The sequence below is a fragment of the Gopherus flavomarginatus genome, chromosome 1 (assembly GCF_025201925.1).
Source record: "Gopherus flavomarginatus isolate rGopFla2 chromosome 1, rGopFla2.mat.asm, whole genome shotgun sequence".
Taxonomy (NCBI): Eukaryota; Metazoa; Chordata; order Testudines; family Testudinidae; genus Gopherus; species Gopherus flavomarginatus.
The window spans coordinates 141554050-141560734 of NC_066617.1; positions in this window are offsets into that span (position 1 = coordinate 141554050).

Below are 6685 nucleotides of genomic sequence, written 5' to 3' on the forward strand. Positions count from 1 at the left end.
CAAGATTGGGACCTTAGGGAATGAAAGAAATGTACCAAGGAGTATGGGCTGGATGAATGGACTATAAGGTGGATAGAAAGATGGCTAGATTGTTGGGCTCAATGGGCAGTGATCAACAGCTCCATATCTAGTTGGCAGCCAGTTTCAAGTGGAGTGCCCCAAGGGCTGGTCCTGGGGCCGGTTTTGTTCAATATCTTCATTAATGATCTGGAGGATGACGAGGACTGCACCCTCAGCAAGTTTGCAGATGATGCTAAACTGGGAGGAGTGATAGATACGCTGGAGGGTAGGGATAGGATACAGAGGGACCTAGACAAATTAGAGGACTGGGCCAAAAGAAACCTGATGAGATTCAACAAGGACAAGTGCAGAGTCCTGCACTTAGGATGGAAGCATCCCATTCACTGCTACAGACTAGGGACCGAATGGCTAGGAAGCAGTTCTGCAGAAAAAGACCTAGGGGTTCCAGTGGATGAGAAGCTGGATATGAGTCAACAGTGTGCCCTTGTTTCCAAGAAGGCTAATGGCATTTTGGGCTGTATAAGTAGGGGCATTGCCAGCAGATGGAGGGATGTGATCATTCCCCTCTATTCGGCATTGATGAGGCCTCATCTGGAGTACTGTGTCCAGTTTTGGGCCCCACACTACAAGAAGGATGTGGAAAAATTAGAAAGAGTCCAGTGGAGGGCAACACAAATGATTAAGGAGCTGGAGCACATGACTGATGAGGATAGGCTGAGGGAACTGGGATTGTTTAGTCTGCAGAAGAGAAGAATGAGGGGGGGATTTGATAGTTGCTTTCAACTACCTGAAAGGGGCTTCCAAAGAGAATGGATCTAGGCTGTTCTCAGTGGTAGCAGATGACAGAACAAGGAGTAATGGTCTCAAGTTGCAGTGAGGGAGGTTTAGGTTGGATATTAGGAAAAACTTTTTCACTAGGAGGGTGGTGAAGCACTGGAATGGGTTACCTAGAGAGGTGGTGGAATCTCTTTCCTTAGAGGTTTTTAAGGTCAGGCTTGACAAAGCCCTGGCTGGGATGATTTAGTTGGGAATTGGTCGTGCTTTGAGCAGGGGGTTGGACTAGATGACCTTCTGAGGTCCCTTCCAACCATGATATTCTATGATTCTATACCAGGTATGTTCTTTCTCTTCTTCAGTCAAGCTTTTCACACAGTGCTGCACGAGAACTTACTAGAGTAATGAGAATGGATGTGTTTATCTAAACGCCTGTGGAAGTATGGAAGGGGGACTGAGAGGCTAGTAAAAAAAAAAAAAAAAAGAGCTCATTCCTGCAAGGTGCTGAGCACATCTCTAATTAGCTTTGGCCCTGATTTAGCAAAGCACATAAGTATTGACTTTAATGGGATTTAACCATGAGCTTAAAGTTAAATCTGCTCTCAAATGCTTTGCTAAATTGGAGCCTTTAATGGGAACTAAGGGAATTTGGCATGTCACCAGATAATGCTCCAGAATAGCAACGTTTTACATTTGCAATTTCTTTAGCATCACAGTGTGCATCACAAACTCTACACATATCTGTCCAAAATACTAGGGTTACAGAGCCTTTGCTCAAGTGACAACTCAAGTGCCAGGAAATGCCAAAGTTAAAGGTTTCAGAAGGGTAATCATGTTAGTCTGTATCAGTAAAAACAACGAGGAGTCCTTGTGGCACCTTAGGTCTGGTGTACACTGCGGGGAGGAGCGATCTAAGTTACACAACTTCAGCTATGTGAATAATGTAGCTGACGTCGACGTACTTAGATCTACTCACCGCTGTGTCTCCACTGTGGTGAGTTGACTGCTGACGCTTCCCGTCAACTCCGCCTGTGCCTCTTGCTCCGGTGGAGTACCGACGTTGATGGGAGAGCACTTGGCAGTTGATTTATCGTGTCTAGACTTGAACCGATAAATCAACCCCCCCGGATCGATTGCTTCCCGTCGATCCTGCGGGTAATGTAGACAAACCCTTAAAGAGTAACAAATGTATTTGGGCATAAGCTTTTGTGGGCTATAACCCACTGCATCAGATGCACGCATTGGAAAACACAGTAGGCAGGTATAAATATACAGCACATGAAAAAATGGGAGTTGCCTTACCAAGTAGGGGGGTCAGTGCTAACGAGGCCAATTCAGTTAGGGTGGATGTGTTAAAGCCACTTGTGCACCCATACTGGCCAATAAAACTACTAGACCAAGATGTTGCAGGATTGGCTCTAAGGCTGCAGCAAAATAAAGGTATGGTATTAGATTTGGATAGCATGCGATTAGGTTATTAGGGCTGTATTGTAGCACATACACACAAATGGACAGCTTTCAAGTTGCAAGTTTAATTGGAGCATTTGCTGACTTTAATTATTAATGATTTGTGTTACTGTAGTGCCTAGGCACCCTAGTCAGTGACCAGGAGCCCATTGCGATAGCTGCTGTATACACACAGAACGCAAAGAGAGTCTTTGCCCCAAAGGAGTAAGTACATACAATCTACATATAACACAAGTGATAACCGATGGCTACAGACAGGCTGGGAAGTACAAGGACGCAGTGAGAGAATATTGGCCAGAACAATAGACTGTGATCTCAGCCTAGCCGTTATTGTGATTTTGCAGGCATCCTGGCAAAGTCTTGAGGACGGTTTTGAATGTGGATAATGAGTTAGTTTTTCAGAACTAACCCCTGCAATCTTAACGTTCTGTTATTTTTCACCCTTCTCACGTCAGGAAAGTGGAATCAGCAAGTAAAATTGAGTGTCTTGCCAGCAGGTCCCTATTGCACACATCTGTGTGAAGCACAAAAAGGTGCTCAGTAACGGCCGTATCCGGCCCCATGATAACTGGGGAAGAGGGGAGGAATTAGTTATACAAAGGAGTCATAGGATGAAATTGTGTAAAGGGAAATTTAGGCTGAACATCAAACAAGACAATTAGATTGTGGCGATTACTCCAGTTTTGAAGCTTTGCCACTGGGTTTATTGAAAATTAGACTAGGTAACACTGAATTGGGCATATAAAACAGAGACCAATATCACAGTGGTGGGAGGATATACAGTAACACAACAATTTAATATGTCCATTCCATCCCAAATATCCACTATTTACAGCATCACATTATTGCCACTATGCAAATTATTATTAATTGTGATTCTGTAATATTTGGTTATCCCACCTGGTATAAACAGCAAGGAAACTAACACGTTACACTGATGCTGAGCAATGCATTCATATGGAACGAAAGCTAAATAAAAAGACACAAAGAACTGTTGATTTTAACCTATTACTATAAACTTATTGACCTGAACCAAGGCATGATTTTGTGTCACTAGCATTGTACAGCTGTATTATACAGCTAAGCTCTCCGCTAATTACTCCCAAAGCAGCCCAAAAACAAGGAGAGGTGACCGAACCCAGAGCAGCTAATCTTGTCAACTGGATCAACTTCAATGGATAGAGGGTAAAATTTTCAAAAGCACCTTGATGACTTAGGAGCCTATGTCCCATTTTCAGAAGTGACTTAGGTACTTTAGAGTCTAGATATTATTGACTTTCAGTTAAATGTAGGCACCCATTCTGAAAATGGGACATCGGCTCCTAAATCGCTTAGGGGCTTTTGAAAATTTTACCCTGAAAAATCAGAAGAATTTTTCCTCAGTTCAAATCGAAAAGGAAAAGAAACATGTGCTAACGGCTACAGCCCCTTTGCTATTTCCTCCCCAGCAGCCACGGCATAAGACATTTGTTGTGATGGCTTTTAGCATATGCAAGATCAAGATTAGATTCCTAAAATATTCTGAAAACTAGTAATAGCCTCAACACTGACTGTGGTTAAATATAAAACTTAAGTAATTCATTCTATTAAAAAGTCAGTGTCTTATTTTTATCAAGTGATGTTATGAGGGCATGTTCTAAATCAGCTGAAAGCTCTTGAAGCCAGAGGAACTCCTCTTCTGTAATTTTGAAAGGCCTAATTGAGTTAACAACTGGTGCAGCTTTTTCGCTTATTTTATTAGCACAGAATTCTCCTTCTGACACTGAACGCTTCTGACCATGTCTAGGAGATTATGCGTGTAAAGAAGTGACAGAAAATAATATTTCTAAGGGCTACATAATATTACATTCCTTTCCTTGTGCAACCAATATCCTGATTCAGACAGGGCTACATTATGGCAGACCTGTTTGAGTGCGCAAGGGAAGAGTGCAAAGATGGTCTTTGCGCCCTGTACATAGGGCGGCCTCTGTCTGAGTAGGGAGTGCAAGGTATGCTGCAAAATGATAACAGAGCTCCTGCCCTGATGTGCACTCTGCTATAACTCCTAGAGACATTCTGGCTGAGCGCTCTCTTTGATCTTTCCAAAGTACCCTCAGTGTGATCTAGGGGATAGGGCAATCCACAGGGGCCCTGAGTGTTTTATTCCTGGCTCTGCTGCTAACTAGCTATGTGACCTTAACCTCTCTGGGTCTCAGTTTCCCTATCTCTAAAAGAAGGTCAGTAATACTGCCCTATCTTGCATTGTAGAGAAAAGACGGTTACTCACCTTTGTAACTGTTGTTCTTCGAGATGTGTTGCTCATATCCATTCCAGTTAGGTGTGCGTGCGCCGCGTGCACGTTCGTTGGAGAAACTTTTACCCTAGCAACCCAGATGGGTCGGCTGGGCGCCCCCTGGAGTGGCGCCGCCATGGCGCCCAATATATACCCCAGCTGACCGGCCACCCTTCAGTTCCTTCTTGCCGGCTACTCCGACAGTGGGGAAGGAGGGTGGGTTTGGAATGGATATGAGCAACACATCTCGAAGAACAACAGTTACAAAGGTGAGTAACTGTCTTTTCTTTTTCGAGTGATTGCTCACATCCATTCCAGTTAGGTGATTCCCAAGCCTTACCTAGGCGGTGGGGTCGGAGTGAGATGTGGCGGTATTTAGAACTGCTACGCCAAAGGCCGCATCATCTCTTGATTGTCTGACTAGCGCATAGTGTGCGGTGAATGTGTGGACCGATGACCAGGTCGCTGCACAGCATATCTCCTGGATAGGCACGTGCGCCAGGAAGGCTGCCGACGATGCCTGAGCCCTCGTGGAATGTGCCGTGAGATGGCCAGAGGGGACACGAGCTAGGTCGTAGCATGCACGAATGCATGCAGTCACCCAGGAGGAAATCCTCTGAGAGGAGATTGGTTGACCCCTCATCCGTTCTGCAACCGCCACAAACAGCTGAGGGGACTTCCGGAATGGCTTTGTTCGCTCCATGTAGAAAGCGAGCGCTCTGCGTACATCTAAGGAGTGTAGCTGCCGTTCTCTCCGAGAAGAGTGTGGCTTCGGGAAGAAGACCGGGAGGAAGATGTCCTGGTTGGTATGGAAGGCAGACACAACCTTAGGGAGGAACACTGGGTGGGGTCATAGGTGCACTTTGTCCTTATGGAAGACGGTGTAGGGTGGGTCCACTGTGAGAGCTCTCAGCTCGGAGACCCGTCTGACCGATGTAATGGCCACCAAGAAGGCCGTCTTCCAAGACAGGTACGTGAGCGAGCTAGTCGCTAGTGGTTCAAATGGTGGGAGCGTGAGCCTGTTTAGGACCAAGTTAATGTCCCAGGTAGGGGCAGGGCGGCGTGCGGGGGGGTAGAGACGCTCCAGGCCCTTAACAAATCTGGCTACTAGGGGGTGGGAGAATACGGAGCGGCCACCCTCTCCTGGTCGAAAGGCGGATATGGCCGCCAAGTGCACCTTTAAGGAGGATGATGCCAGGCCCTGCTGCTTAAGGTACCAGAGCTAGTCCAGGACCGTGGGAATCGGGGTCTGCGTGGGGTTCACCCCCTGAGTAGCACACCAGCAGGAGAAGCGCTTCCACTTGGCCCTGTACGTTGAGCGAGTGGAAGGCTTCCTGCTGTTAAGGAGGATATGCTGGACCGGTGCGGAGCAGCTGAGCTCCGCCACGTTCAGCCATGCAGGAGCCACGCCGTGAGGTGTAGGGCTCGTAGGTCTGGGTGACAGAGTCTGCCGTGATCCTGCGTGATCAGGTCTGGGTGGAGAGGAAGGGGGATTGGAGGGTCCACAGACAGGTCCAGCAAGGTGGTGAACCAGTGCTGTCTGGGCCACGCGGGTGCGATCAGGATTAGATGCGCTTTGTCCCTGCGTAGTTTCAACAGGACCTTGTGCACCAAAGGGAACGGAGGGAAGGCATACAGTAGGTTGTGGGACCATGGCAGGAGGAATGCGTACGAGATCGACCCGGGAGAGAGGCCCTGAAAGGAGCAAAACTCCTGGCACTTCCTGTTGGACTTGGTCGCGAAGAGGTCTATGCGGGGAAATCCCCACCTCTGGAAGATGGAATGGATGACATCCGGTCTGATCGACCATTCGTGGCATAGGAAGGATCGGCTGAGTCTGTCCGCCAGTGTGTTCTTGACCCCTGGGAGGAAGGATGCCACCAGATCTATCGACTGGGCTATACAGAAGTCCCAGAGTCGAATGGCTTCCTGACATAGGGGAGACGAACGGGTTCCCCCCTGTTTGTTGATATAGTACATGGCCGTTGTGTTGTCCGTGAGTACGGAAACACAACGGCCGTGCAGACGTCGTTGAAACGCCTGGCAGGCGAGGCGGACTGCCCACAACTCCCAGACATTTATGTGGAGTGACAGCTCTTGGGACGACCAGAGGCCCTGGGTACGCAGGCGCCCTAGGTGGGCCCCCCACCC